The 14,439-nt window shown below is 42.7% G+C and overlaps 9 non-coding genes across 9 annotated transcripts; all 9 read right to left on the bottom strand.

The window, feature by feature from the left end:
- Positions 1 to 1,389: 1,389 nt before the first annotated feature.
- TRNAL-AAG (transfer RNA leucine (anticodon AAG)) lies at positions 1,390 to 1,472 on the bottom strand. The gene has a single exon. It is a non-coding gene; the product is annotated as a tRNA-Leu (tRNA).
- Positions 1,473 to 2,658: 1,186 nt separating this feature from the next.
- Positions 2,659 to 2,741, bottom strand: TRNAL-UAG (transfer RNA leucine (anticodon UAG)). The gene has a single exon. It is a non-coding gene; the product is annotated as a tRNA-Leu (tRNA).
- A 1,327-nt stretch (positions 2,742 to 4,068) lies between these two features.
- TRNAL-UAG (transfer RNA leucine (anticodon UAG)) lies at positions 4,069 to 4,151 on the bottom strand. Its single transcript has one exon. It is a non-coding gene; the product is annotated as a tRNA-Leu (tRNA).
- Positions 4,152 to 5,333: 1,182 nt separating this feature from the next.
- TRNAL-UAG (transfer RNA leucine (anticodon UAG)) lies at positions 5,334 to 5,416 on the bottom strand. The gene has a single exon. It is a non-coding gene; the product is annotated as a tRNA-Leu (tRNA).
- A 1,327-nt stretch (positions 5,417 to 6,743) lies between these two features.
- TRNAL-UAG (transfer RNA leucine (anticodon UAG)) lies at positions 6,744 to 6,826 on the bottom strand. Its single transcript has one exon. It is a non-coding gene; the product is annotated as a tRNA-Leu (tRNA).
- Positions 6,827 to 8,008: 1,182 nt separating this feature from the next.
- On the bottom strand, positions 8,009 to 8,091 carry TRNAL-UAG (transfer RNA leucine (anticodon UAG)). The gene has a single exon. It is a non-coding gene; the product is annotated as a tRNA-Leu (tRNA).
- Positions 8,092 to 9,419: 1,328 nt separating this feature from the next.
- On the bottom strand, positions 9,420 to 9,502 carry TRNAL-UAG (transfer RNA leucine (anticodon UAG)). Its single transcript has one exon. It is a non-coding gene; the product is annotated as a tRNA-Leu (tRNA).
- Positions 9,503 to 10,829: 1,327 nt separating this feature from the next.
- TRNAL-UAG (transfer RNA leucine (anticodon UAG)) lies at positions 10,830 to 10,912 on the bottom strand. The gene has a single exon. It is a non-coding gene; the product is annotated as a tRNA-Leu (tRNA).
- A 2,378-nt stretch (positions 10,913 to 13,290) lies between these two features.
- On the bottom strand, positions 13,291 to 13,373 carry TRNAL-UAG (transfer RNA leucine (anticodon UAG)). Its single transcript has one exon. It is a non-coding gene; the product is annotated as a tRNA-Leu (tRNA).
- Between the last annotated feature and the right edge of the window lie 1,066 nt (positions 13,374 to 14,439).

Below are 14,439 nucleotides of genomic sequence, written 5' to 3'. Positions count from 1 at the left end.
CGCCGTACACGGACGTGAATGGGACGGGAGCCGTTCACAGTCCCTATGGGACTGTGGCTGCCGTACTCCATGTCTGTGTGTGTCGTTAATCGACACACACAGAAATGGAACAAAAAATGGCAGCCCCCATAGGGAAGAAAAAGTGTAAAAATAAGAAACAGTAAAACACAAACACACAAATGAATATAAACGTTTTTATTACAGCACTAACATCTTTAACATATTAAAAAATTATTTGCCATGACACTGTTCCTTTAAGAGTCGATTTTTTGGGGATGTTGAATTGAAAGATTAGAACTGTTTCTTGTCCATTTCCGTCTTGTATTTATTGGTTTATGATTACAGTGTTGCAAAAAGAAGTCCTTGAAGACCCTTTTACTTGCTTGATCTTGAAAATATAGAGAAATCCCCCTGGGAGGTACCCAGGAGTAAGGCAGTGGTGTAGGATTCTCTATAACATTCACTCAAGTAAGCAGAGGGATATTAATTGTTTTACATTGTTCACTTATATTTAGGGTCCTGTTAGAGATATGGGGATGATGAGAATTTAGAGTTGGTAGAGAATATGATCAAGGTTAAAAAAGTTGGCAGAAAGGAGTGTTGTGAAAGTCGTGGTACTATAAAAGGTATCTACTGCACCTGACTGTTGGGTGTGGAGCACTTCTCTTTATCAGAATTTAGATTAAGCCGCGTAACTGGTGGGTTCTGCAGGTGTTCGTCAGGGATGGGGTTTCTCTGACAGCTTTACAAGTGCTAGAATTAATTTGGCTCCAAACTCCCACTAATACAAAGCCACATGTATATAAGTGGCTCGGGCTGGTCTCTTGGAGCTATGGAGTGCACAGTAGTGGAGCTAGGCCATGTTCTGTAGCCAGGCCCAGGATGTGGCCCCGTGTCTCGAATATTGCCACAACTTACACGGTTGCAGTGGGTAAATGCTATTAGCAAAAGGACTCCTCTCATCGCCGTACTCAGCTGCATAGAAATTGGGCAACAGAATAGCTGCACTATCACTCAATAGTACTGAATGCAGAATTGTCCCAGGTCTGGTGTTAAGTCTGTAGAAGTCTTTACAGGGAGTTGGCGAGGATTTTACCAGGATAGCGGAGGAGCTCAATGAAAATGTGTCATTACTTTATGAGTGTTAGACCTGACATTATATCATGCTAAGAAAATATGAGTGTTCAAAAGTGGGATTTAAATCCACAAATTCAAGAGAGACCGGTCGGTCATCCTAACCTACACAAAAGTGCAATTTTTAAAGATTGGATGCCGAAACAGTTATCTGAAGAGTCTAATGTTTTGGGGCGTATACCGACATAGTTTTTTTACTATTATTTCACTAACACTGACGGAATGACTGCGAAGTATGTTTAAGAAAAGATGAGTTGTCAGAAGTGGGATTTGAACCCACGCCTCCAGGGGAGACTGCGACCTTAACGCAGCGCCTTAGACCACTCGGCCATCCTGACTTACAGAAAACCTCTGCCTCTCCAGATTGGTAGGAAAAACAATCATGTTAAGAGTCGATTTTTTGGGGATGTTGAATTGAAAGATTAGAACTGTTTCTTGTCCATTTCCGTCTTGTATTTATTGGTTTATGATTACAGTATTGCAAAAAGAAGTCCTTGAAGACCCTTTTACTTGCTTGATCTTGAAAATATAGAGAAATCCCCCTGGGAGGTACCCAGGAGTAAGGCAGTGGTGTAGGATTCTCTATAACATTCACTCAAGTAAGCAGAGGGATATGAATTGTTTTACATTGTTCACTTATATTTAGGGTCCTGTTAGAGATATGGGGATGATGAGAATTTAGAGTTGGTAGAGAATATGATCAAGGTTAAAAAAGTTGGCAGAAAGGAGTGTTGTGAAAGTCGTGGTACTATAAAAGGTATCTACTGCACCTGACTGTTGGGTGTGGAGCACTTCTCTTTATCAGAATTTAGATTAAGCCGCGTAACTGGTGGGTTCTGCAGGTGTTCGTCAGGGATGGGGTTTCTCTGACAGCTTTACAAGTGCTAGAATTAATTTGGCTCCAAACTCCCACTAATACAAAGCCACATGTATATAAGTGGCTCGGGCTGGTCTCTTGGAGCTATGGAGTGCACAGTAGTGGAGCTAGGCCATGTTCTGTAGCCAGGCCCAGGATGTGGCCCCGTGTCTCGAATATTGCCACAACTTACACGGTTGCAGTGGGTAAATGCTATTAGCAAAAGGACTCCTCTCATCGCCGTACTCAGCTGCATAGAAATTGGGCAACAGAATAGCTGCACTATCACTCAATAGTACTGAATGCAGAATTGTCCCAGGTCTGGTGTTGAGTTTGTAGAAGTCTTTACAGGGAGTTGGCGAGGATTTTACCAGGATAGCGGAGGAGCTCAAGGAAAATGTGTTATTACTTTATGAGTGTTAGACCTGACATTATATCATGCTAAGAAAATATAAGTGTTCAAAAGTGGGATTTAAATCCACAAATTCAAGAGAGACCGGTCGGTCATCCTAACCTAAACAAAAGTGCAATTTTTAAAGATTGGATGCCAAAACAGTTATCTGAAGAGTCTAATGTATGTTTTGGGGCGTATACCGACATAGTTTTTTTACTATTATTTCACTAACACTGACGGAATGACTGCAAAGTATGTTTAAGAAAAGATGAGTTGTCAGAAGTGGGATTTGAACCCACGCCTCCAGGGGAGACTGCGACCTAAACGCAGCGCCTTAGACCACTCGGCCATCCTGACTTACAGAAAACTTCTGCCTCTCCAGATTGGTAGGAAAAACAATCATGTTAAGAGTCGATTTTTTGGGGATGTTGAATTGAAAGATTAGAACTGTTTCTTGTCCATTTCCGTCTTGTATTTATTGGTTTATGATTACAGTGTTGCAAAAAGAAGTCCTTGAAGACCCTTTTACTTGCTTGATCTTGAAAATATAGAGAAATCCCCCTGGGAGGTACCCAGGAGTAAGGCAGTGGTGTAGGATTCTCTATAACATTCACTCAAGTAAGCAGAGGGATATGAATTGTTTTACATTGTTCACTTATATTTAGGGTCCTGTTAGAGATATGGGGATCATGAGAATTTAGAGTTGGTAGAGAATATGATCAAGGTTAAAAAAGTTGGCAGAAAGGAGTGTTGTGAAAGTCGTGGTACTATAAAAGGTATCTACTGCACCTGACTGTTGGGTGTGGAGCACTTCTCTTTATCAGAATTTAGATTAAGCCGCGTAACTGGTGGGTTCTGCAGGTGTTCGTCAGGGATGGGGTTTCTCTGACAGCTTTACAAGTGCTAGAATTAATTTGGCTCCAAACTCCCACTAATACAAAGCCACATGTATATAAGTGGCTCGGGCTGGTCTCTTGGAGCAATGGAGTGCACAGTAGTGGAGCTAGGCCATGTTCTGTAGCCAGGCCCAGGATGTGGCCCCGTGTCTCGAATATTGCCACAACTTACACGGTTGCAGTGGGTAAATGCTATTAGCAAAAGGACTCCTCTCATCGCCGTACTCAGCTGCATAGAAATTGGGCAACAGAATAGCTGCACTATCACTCAATAGTACTGAATGCAGAATTGTCCCAGGTCTGGTGTTAAGTCTGTAGAAGTCTTTACAGGGAGTTGGCGAGGATTTTACCAGGATAGCGGAGGAGCTCAATGAAAATGTGTCATTACTTTATGAGTGTTAGACCTGACATTATATCATGCTAAGAAAATATGAGTGTTCAAAAGTGGGATTTAAATCCACAAATTCAAGAGAGACCGGTCGGTCATCCTAACCTACACAAAAGTGCAATTTTTAAAGATTGGATGCCGAAACAGTTATCTGAAGAGTCTAATGTTTTGGGGCGTATACCGACATAGTTTTTTTACTATTATTTCACTAACACTGACGGAATGACTGCGAAGTATGTTTAAGAAAAGATGAGTTGTCAGAAGTGGGATTTGAACCCACGCCTCCAGGGGAGACTGTGACCTAAACGCAGCGCCTTAGACCACTTGGCCATAATTTTTTTACTATTATTTCACTAACACTGACGGAATGACTGCAAAGAATGTTTAAGAAAAGATTAGTTGTCAGAAGTGGGATTTGAACGCACGCCTCCAGGAGAGACTGCGACCTAAACGCAGCGCCTTAGACCACTCGGCCATCCTGACTTACAGAAAACCTCTGCCTCTCCAGATTGGTAGGAAAAACAATCATGTTAAGAGTCGATTTTTTGGGGATGTTGAATTGAAAGATTAGAACTGTTTCTTGTCCATTTCCGTCTTGTATTTATTGGTTTATGATTACAGTGTTGCAAAAAGAAGTCCTTGAAGACCCTTTTACTTGCTTGATCTTGAAAATATAGAGAAATCCCCCTGGGAGGTACCCAGGAGTAAGGCAGTGGTGTAGGATTCTCTATAACATTCACTCAAGTAAGCAGAGGGATATGAATTGTTTTACATTGTTCACTTATATTTAGAGTCCTGTTAGAGATATGGGGATCATGAGAATTTAGAGTTGGTAGAGAATATGATCAAGGTTAAAAAAGTTGGCAGAAAGGAGTGTTGTGAAAGTCGTGGTACTATAAAAGGTATCTACTGCACCTGACTGTTGGGTGTGGAGCACTTCTCTTTATCAGAATTTAGATTAAGCCGCGTAACTGGTGGGTTCTGCAGGTGTTCGTCAGGGATGGGGTTTCTCTGACAGCTTTACAAGTGCTAGAATTAATTTGGCTCCAAACTCCCACTAATACAAAGCCACATGTATATAAGTGGCTCGGGCTGGTCTCTTGGAGCTATGGAGTGCACAGTAGTGGAGCTAGGCCATGTTCTGTAGCCAGGCCCAGGATGTGGCCCCGTGTCTCGAATATTGCCACAACTTACACGGTTGCAGTGGGTAAATGCTATTAGCAAAAGGACTCCTCTCATCGCCGTACTCAGCTGCATAGAAATTGGGCAACAGAATAGCTGCACTATCACTCAATAGTACTGAATGCAGAATTGTCCCAGGTCTGGTGTTAAGTCTGTAGAAGTCTTTACAGGGAGTTGGCGAGGATTTTACCAGGATAGCGGAGGAGCTCAATGAAAATGTGTCATTACTTTATGAGTGTTAGACCTGACATTATATCATGCTAAGAAAATATGAGTGTTCAAAAGTGGGATTTAAATCCACAAATTCAAGAGAGACCGGTCGGTCATCCTAACCTACACAAAAGTGCAATTTTTAAAGATTGGATGCCGAAACAGTTATCTGAAGAGTCTAATGTTTTGGGGCGTATACCGACATAGTTTTTTTACTATTATTTCACTAACACTGACGGAATGACTGCGAAGTATGTTTAAGAAAAGATGAGTTGTCAGAAGTGGGATTTGAACCCACGCCTCCAGGAGAGACTGCGACCTAAACGCAGCGCCTTAGACCACTCGGCCATCCTGACTTACAGAAAACCTCTGCCTCTCCAGATTGGTAGGAAAAACAATCATGTTAAGAGTCGATTTTTTGGGGATGTTGAATTGAAAGATTAGAACTGTTTCTTGTCCATTTCCGTCTTGTATTTATTGGTTTATGATTACAGTGTTGCAAAAAGAAGTCCTTGAAGACCCTTTTACTTGCTTGATCTTGAAAATATAGAGAAATCCCCCTGGGAGGTACCCAGGAGTAAGGCAGTGGTGTAGGATTCTCTATAACATTCACTCAAGTAAGCAGAGGGATATGAATTGTTTTACATTGTTCACTTATATTTAGGGTCCTGTTAGAGATATGGGGATCATGAGAATTTAGAGTTGGTAGAGAATATGATCTAGGTTAAAAAAGTTGGCAGAAAGGAGTGTTGTGAAAGTCGTGGTACTATAAAAGGTATCTACTGCACCTGACTGTTGGGTGTGGAGCACTTCTCTTTATCAGAATTTAGATTAAGCCGCGTAACTGGTGGGTTCTGCAGGTGTTCGTCAGGGATGGGGTTTCTCTGACAGCTTTACAAGTGCTAGAATTAATTTGGCTCCAAACTCCCACTAATACAAAGCCACATGTATATAAGTGGCTCGGGCTGGTCTCTTGGAGCAATGGAGTGCACAGTAGTGGAGCTAGGCCATGTTCTGTAGCCAGGCCCAGGATGTGGCCCCGTGTCTCGAATATTGCCACAACTTACACGGTTGCAGTGGGTAAATGCTATTAGCAAAAGGACTCCTCTCATCGCCGTACTCAGCTGCATAGAAATTGGGCAACAGAATAGCTGCACTATCACTCAATAGTACTGAATGCAGAATTGTCCCAGGTCTGGTGTTAAGTCTGTAGAAGTCTTTACAGGGAGTTGGCGAGGATTTTACCAGGATAGCGGAGGAGCTCAATGAAAATATGTCATTACTTTATGAGTGTTAGACCTGACATTATATCATGCTAAGAAAATATGAGTGTTCAAAAGTGGGATTTAAATCCACAAATTCAAGAGAGACCGGTCGGTCATCCTAACCTACACAAAAGTCCAATTTTTAAAGATTGGATGCCGAAACAGTTATCTGAAGAGTCTAATGTTTTGGGGCGTATACCGACATAGTTTTTTTACTATTATTTCACTAACACTGACGGAATGACTGCGAAGTATGTTTAAGAAAAGATGAGTTGTCAGAAGTGGGATTTGAACCCACGCCTCCAGGGGAGACTGTGACCTAAACACAGCGCCTTAGACCACTTGGCCATAGTTTTTTTACTATTATTTCACTAACACTGACGGAATGACTGCAAAGAATGTTTAAGAAAAGATTAGTTGTCAGAAGTGGGATTTGAACGCACGCCTCCAGGAGAGACTGCGACCTAAACGCAGTGCCTTAGACCACTCGGCCATCCTGACTTACAGAAAACCTCTGCCTCTCCAGATTGGTAGGAAAAACAATCATGTTAAGAGTCGATTTTTTGGGGATGTTGAATTGAAAGATTAGAACTGTTTCTTGTCCATTTCCGTCTTGTATTTATTGGTTTATGATTACAGTGTTGCAAAAAGAAGTCCTTGAAGACCCTTTTACTTGCTTGATCTTGAAAATATAGAGAAATCCCCCTGGGAGGTACCCAGGAGTAAGGCAGTGGTGTAGGATTCTCTATAACATTCACTCAAGTAAGCAGAGGGATATGAATTGTTTTACATTGTTCACTTATATTTAGGGTCCTGTTAGAGATATGGGGATCATGAGAATTTAGAGTTGGTAGAGAATATGATCAAGGTTAAAAAAGTTGGCAGAAAGGAGTGTTGTGAAAGTCGTGGTACTATAAAAGGTATCTACTGCACCTGACTGTTGGGTGTGGAGCACTTCTCTTTATCAGAATTTAGATTAAGCCGCGTAACTGGTGGGTTCTGCAGGTGTTCGTCAGGGATGGGGTTTCTCTGACAGCTTTACAAGTGCTAGAATTAATTTGGCTCCAAACTCCCACTAATACAAAGCCACATGTATATAAGTGGCTCGGGCTGGTCTCTTGGAGCTATGGAGTGCACAGTAGTGGAGCTAGGCCATGTTCTGTAGCCAGGCCCAGGATGTGGCCCCGTGTCTCGAATATTGCCACAACTTACACGGTTGCAGTGGGTAAATGCTATTAGCAAAAGGACTCCTCTCATCGCCGTACTCAGCTGCATAGAAATTGGGCAACAGAATAGCTGCACTATCACTCAATAGTACTGAATGCAGAATTGTCCCAGGTCTGGTGTTAAGTCTGTAGAAGTCTTTACAGGGAGTTGGCGAGGATTTTACCAGGATAGCGGAGGAGCTCAATGAAAATGTGTCATTACTTTATGAGTGTTAGACCTGACATTATATCATGCTAAGAAAATATGAGTGTTCAAAAGTGGGATTTAAATCCACAAATTCAAGAGAGACCGGTCGGTCATCCTAACCTACACAAAAGTGCAATTTTTAAAGATTGGATGCCGAAACAGTTATCTGAAGAGTCTAATGTTTTGGGGCGTATACCGACATAGTTTTTTTACTATTATTTCACTAACACTGACGGAATGACTGCGAAGTATGTTTAAGAAAAGATGAGTTGTCAGAAGTGGGATTTGAACCCACGCCTCCAGGGGAGACTGTGACCTAAACGGAGCACCTTAGACCACTCAGCCATCCTGACTTACAGAAAACCTCTGCCTCTCCAGATTGGTAGGAAAAACAATCATGTTAAGAGTCGATTTTTTGGGGATGTTGAATTGAAAGATTAGAACTGTTTCTTGTCCATTTCCGTCTTGTATTTATTGGTTTATGATTACAGTGTTGCAAAAAGAAGTCCTTGAAGACCCTTTTACTTGCTTGATCTTGAAAATATAGAGAAATCCCCCTGGGAGGTACCCAGGAGTAAGGCAGTGGTGTAGGATTCTCTATAACATTCACTCAAGTAAGCAGAGGGATATGAATTGTTTTACATTGTTCACTTATATTTAGGGTCCTGTTAGAGATATGGGGATCATGAGAATTTAGAGTTGGTAGAGAATATGATCAAGGTTAAAAAAGTTGGCAGAAAGGAGTGTTGTGAAAGTCGTGGTACTAAAAAAAGGTATCTACTGCACCTGACTGTTGGGTGTGGAGCACTTCTCTTTATCAGAATTTAGATTAAGCCGCGTAACTGGTGGGTTCTGCAGGTGTTCGTCAGGGATGGGGTTTCTCTGACAGTTTTACAAGTACTAGAATTAATTTGGCTCCAAACTCCCACTAATTCAAAGCCACATGTATATAAGTGGCTCAGTCTGGTCTCTTGGAGCTATGGAGTGCACAGTAGTGGAGCTAGGCCATGTTCTGAAGCCAGGCCCAAGATGTGGCCCCGTGTCTCGAATATTGCCACAACTTACATGGTTGCAGTGGGTAAATGCTATTAGCAAAAGGACTCCTCTCATCGCCGTACTAAGCTGCATAGAAATTGGGCAACAGAATAGCTGCACTATCACTCAATAGTACTGAATGCAGAATTGTCCCAGGTCTGGTGTTGAGTTTGTAGAAGTCTTTACAGGGAGTTGGCGAGGATTTTACCAGGATAGCGGAGGAGCTCAAGGAAAATGTGTTATTACTTTATGAGTGTTAGACCTGACATTATATCATGCTAAGAAAATATGAGTGTTCAAAAGTGGGATTTAAATCCACAAATTCAAGAGAGACCGGTCGGTCATCCTAACCTACACAAAAGTGCAATTTTTAAAGATTGGATGCCGAAACAGTTATCTGAAGAGTCTAATGTTTTGGGGCGTATACCGACATAGTTTTTTTACTATTATTTCACTAACACTGACGGAATGACTGCAAAGTATGTTTAAGAAAAGATGAGTTGTCAGAAGTGGGATTTGAACCCACGCCTCCAGGGGAGACTGCGACCTAAACGCAGCGCCTTAGACCACTTGGCCATAGTTTTTTTACTATTATTTCACTAACACTGACGGAATGACTGCAAAGAATGTTTAAGAAAAGATTAGTTGTCAGAAGTGGGATTTGAACGCACGCCTCCAGGAGAGACTGCGACCTAAACGCAGCGCCTTAGACCACTCGGCCATCCTGCCTTACAGAAAACCTCTGCCTCTCCAGATTGGTAGGAAAAACAATCATGTTAAGAGTCGATTTTTTGGGGATGTTGAATTGAAAGATTAGAACTGTTTCTTGTCCATTTCCGTCTTGTATTTATTGGTTTATGATTACAGTGTTGCAAAAAGAAGTCCTTGAAGACCCTTTTACTTGCTTGATCTTGAAAATATAGAGAAATCCCCCTGGGAGGTACCCAGGAGTAAGGCAGTGGTGTAGGATTCTCTATAACATTCACTCAAGTAAGCAGAGGGATATGAATTGTTTTACATTGTTCACTTATATTTAGGGTCCTGTTAGAGATATGGGGATCATGAGAATTTAGAGTTGGTAGAGAATATGATCAAGGTTAAAAAAGTTGGCAGAAAGGAGTGTTGTGAAAGTCGTGGTACTATAAAAGGTATCTACTGCACCTGACTGTTGGGTGTGGAGCACTTCTCTTTATCAGAATTTAGATTAAGCCGCGTAACTGGTGGGTTCTGCAGGTGTTCGTCAGGGATGGGGTTTCTCTGACAGCTTTACAAGTGCTAGAATTAATTTGGCTCCAAACTCCCACTAATACAAAGCCACATGTATATAAGTGGCTCGGGCTGGTCTCTTGGAGCTATGGAGTGCACAGTAGTGGAGCTAGGCCATGTTCTGTAGCCAGGCCCAGGATGTGGCCCCGTGTCTCGAATATTGCCACAACTTACACGGTTGCAGTGGGTAAATGCTATTAGCAAAAGGACTCCTCTCATCGCCGTACTCAGCTGCATAGAAATTGGGCAACAGAATAGCTGCACTATCACTCAATAGTACTGAATGCAGAATTGTCCCAGGTCTGGTGTTAAGTCTGTAGAAGTCTTTACAGGGAGTTGGCGAGGATTTTACCAGGATAGCGGAGGAGCTCAATGAAAATGTGTCATTACTTTATGAGTGTTAGACCTGACATTATATCATGCTAAGAAAATATGAGTGTTCAAAAGTGGGATTTAAATCCACAAATTCAAGAGAGACCGGTCGGTCATCCTAACCTACACAAAAGTGCAATTTTTAAAGATTGGATGCCGAAACAGTTATCTGAAGAGTCTAATGTTTTGGGGCGTATACCGACATAGTTTTTTTACTATTATTTCACTAACACTGACGGAATGACTGCGAAGTATGTTTAAGAAAAGATGAGTTGTCAGAAGTGGGATTTGAACCCACGCCTCCAGGGGAGACTGCGACCTAAACGCAGTGCCTTAGACCACTTGGCCATAGTTTTTTTACTATTATTTCACTAACACTGACGGAATGACTGCAAAGAATGTTTAAGAAAAGATTAGTTGTCAGAAGTGGGATTTGAACGCACGCCTCCAGGAGAGACTGCGACCTAAACGCAGCGCCTTAGACCACTCGGCCATCCTGACTTACAGAAAACCTCTGCCTCTCCAGATTGGTAGGAAAAACAATCATGTTAAGAGTCGATTTTTTTGGGGATGTTGAATTGAAAGATTAGAACTGTTTCTTGTCCATTTCCGTCTTGTATTTATTGGTTTATGATTACAGTGTTGCAAAAAGAAGTCCTTGAAGACCCTTTTACTTGCTTGATCTTGAAAATATAGAGAAATCCCCCTGGGAGGTACCCAGGAGTAAGGCAGTGGTGTAGGATTCTCTATAACATTCACTCAAGTAAGCAGAGGGATATGAATTGTTTTACATTGTTCACTTATATTTAGGGTCCTGTTAGAGATATGGGGATCATGAGAATTTAGAGTTGGTAGAGAATATGATCAAGGTTAAAAAAGTTGGCAGAAAGGAGTGTTGTGAAAGTCGTGGTACTATAAAAGGTATCTACTGCACCTGACTGTTGGGTGTGGAGCACTTCTCTTTATCAGAATTTAGATTAAGCCGCGTAACTGGTGGGTTCTGCAGGTGTTCGTCAGGGATGGGGTTTCTCTGACAGCTTTACAAGTGCTAGAATTAATTTGGCTCCAAACTCCCACTAATACAAAGCCACATGTATATAAGTGGCTCGGGCTGGTCTCTTGGAGCTATGGAGTGCACAGTAGTGGAGCTAGGCCATGTTCTGTAGCCAGGCCCAGGATGTGGCCCCGTGTCTCGAATATTGCCACAACTTACACGGTTGCAGTGGGTAAATGCTATTAGCAAAAGGACTCCTCTCATCGCCGTACTCAGCTGCATAGAAATTGGGCAACAGAATAGCTGCACTATCACTCAATAGTACTGAATGCAGAATTGTCCCAGGTCTGGTGTTAAGTCTGTAGAAGTCTTTACAGGGAGTTGGCGAGGATTTTACCAGGATAGCGGAGAAGCTCAATGAAAATGTGTCATTACTTTATGAGTGTTAGGCCTCATTTACACGAGCGTGTGCGTTTTGCGCACGCAAAAAAACGCTGCGTTTTGCGTGCGCAAAAGGCAATTGACAGCTCCGTGTGTCATCCGTGTATGATGCGCGGCTGCGTGATTTTCGCGCAGACGCCATCATAGAGATGAGGTAGTCGACGCCCGTCACTGTCCAAGGTGCTGAAAGAGCTAACTGATCGGCAGTAACTCTTTCAGCACCCTCGACAGTGAATGCCGATCACAATATACACCAACCTGTGAATAAAAAAAGACGTTCACACTTACCATGAACTGCCTGCTTCCTCCAGTCCGGTCTCCCGGCCGTTGCCTTGGTGACGCGTCCCTCTCTTGTCATCCGGCCCCACCTCCCAGGATGACGCGGCAGGCCATGAGACCACTGCAGCCTGTGATTGGCTGCAGCCTGTGCTTGGCCTGTGATTGGCTGCAGCTGTCACTTGGCCTGAATTGTCATCCCGGGAGGTCGGACTGGAGGAAGGAGCCGGGACTTATCGGTAAGTCAGAACTTCTGTTTTTTTTTACACGTATATGTATATTGTGATCGCAAGTCACTGTCCATGGTGCTGAAACAGTTTAAGTCTTTGAGCACCGTGGGCAGTGACTGTCTCCTGACGTCGCGTACCCGAACATTTTTTGCCGGGTTCGGTTAAAACGAGTTCGGCCGAACCCGGTGAAGTTCGGTGCGCTCATCTCTAATTTGACACTCCGTTTGGATGTTTGTAACCAGAAAAGCACGTGGTGCTTTTCTGTTTACATTCATCCTTTTGACAGCTCTTGCGTGATTTTCGCGCATGCAACGCAGGACCGTCAGTGTGGCATGCGTTGTTTTCACGCACCCATTGAAGTCAATGGGTGCGTGTTGCGTGAAAAACGCAAGAATATAGAACATGTCGTGAGTTTTACGCAACGCACTCACGCAGCGCAAAATTCACGCATCGTCTAAACAGCCCCATAGACTATTATAGGTGCATACGACACGCGTGAAAAGCACGCGCGTCGCACGCGCGTATAATACGCTCGTGTAAATGAGGCCTTAGACCTGACATTATATCATGCTAAGAAAATATGAGTGTTCAAAAGTGGGATTTAAATCCACAAATTCAAGAGAGACCGGTCGGTCATCCTAACCTACACAAAAGTGCAATTTTTAAAGATTCAATGCCGAAACAGTTATCTGAAGAGTCTAATGTTTTGGGGCGTATACCGACATAGTTTTTTTACTATTATTCCACTAACACTGACGGAATGACTGCGAAGTATGTTTAAGAAAAGATGAGTTGTCAGAAGTGGGATTTGAACCCACGCCTCCAGGGGAGACTGCGACCTAAACGCAGCGCCTTAGACCTCTTGGCCATAGTTTTTTTACTATTATTTCACTAACACTGACGGAATGACTGCGAAGAATGTTTAAGAAAAGATTAGTTGTCAGAAGTGGGATTTGAACGCACGCCTCCAGGAGAGACTGCGACCTAAACGCAGCGCCTTAGACCACTCGGCCATCCTGACTTACAGAAAACCTCTGCCTCTCCAGATTGGTAGGAAAAACAATCATGTTAAGAGTCGATTTTTTGGGGATGTTGAATTGAAAGATTAGAACTGTTTCTTGTCCATTTCCGTCTTGTATTTATTGGTTTATGATTACAGTGTTGCAAAAAGAAGTCCTTGAAGACCCTTTTACTTGCTTGATCTTGAAAATATAGAGAAATCCCCCTGGGAGGTACCCAGGAGTAAGGCAGTGGTGTAGGATTCTCTATAACATTCACTCAAGTAAGCAGAGGGATATGAATTGTTTTACATTGTTCACTTATATTTAGGGTCCTGTTAGAGATATGGGGATCATGAGAATTTAGAGTTGGTAGAGAATATGATCAAGGTTAAAAAAGTTGGCAGAAAGGAGTGTTGTGAAAGTCGTGGTACTATAAAAGGTATCTACTGCACCTGACTGTTGGGTGTGGAGCACTTCTCTTTATCAGAATTTAGATTAAGCCGCGTAACTGGTGGGTTCTGCAGGTGTTCGTCAGGGATGGGGTTTCTCTGACAGCTTTACAAGTGCTAGAATTAATTTGGCTCCAAACTCCCACTAATACAAAGCCACATGTATATAAGTGGCTCGGGCTGGTCTCTTGGAGCTATGGAGTGCACAGTAGTGGAGCTAGGCCATGTTCTGTAGCCAGGCCCAGGATGTGGCCCCGTGTCTCAAATATTGCCACAACTTACACGGTTGCAGTGGGTAAATGCTATTAGCAAAAGGACTCCTCTCATCGCCGTACTCAGCTGCATAGAAATTGGGCAACAGAATAGCTGCACTATCACTCAATAGTACTGAATGCAGAATTGTCCCAGGTCTGGTGTTAAGTCTGTAGAAGTCTTTACAGGGAGTTGGCGAGGATTTTACCAGGATAGCGGAGGAGCTCAATGAAAATGTGTCATTACTTTATGAGTGTTAGACCTGACATTATATCATGCTAAGAAAATATGAGTGTTCAAAAGTGGGATTTAAATCCACAAATTCAAGAGAGACCGGTCGGTCATCCTAACCTACACAAAAGTGCAATTTTTAAAGATTGGATGC

The sequence above is a fragment of the Rhinoderma darwinii genome, chromosome 1, assembly GCF_050947455.1.
Source record: "Rhinoderma darwinii isolate aRhiDar2 chromosome 1, aRhiDar2.hap1, whole genome shotgun sequence".
NCBI classification, from domain to species: domain Eukaryota; kingdom Metazoa; phylum Chordata; class Amphibia; order Anura; family Rhinodermatidae; genus Rhinoderma; species Rhinoderma darwinii.
This window is presented reverse-complemented; position numbering and strand designations above follow the sequence as displayed.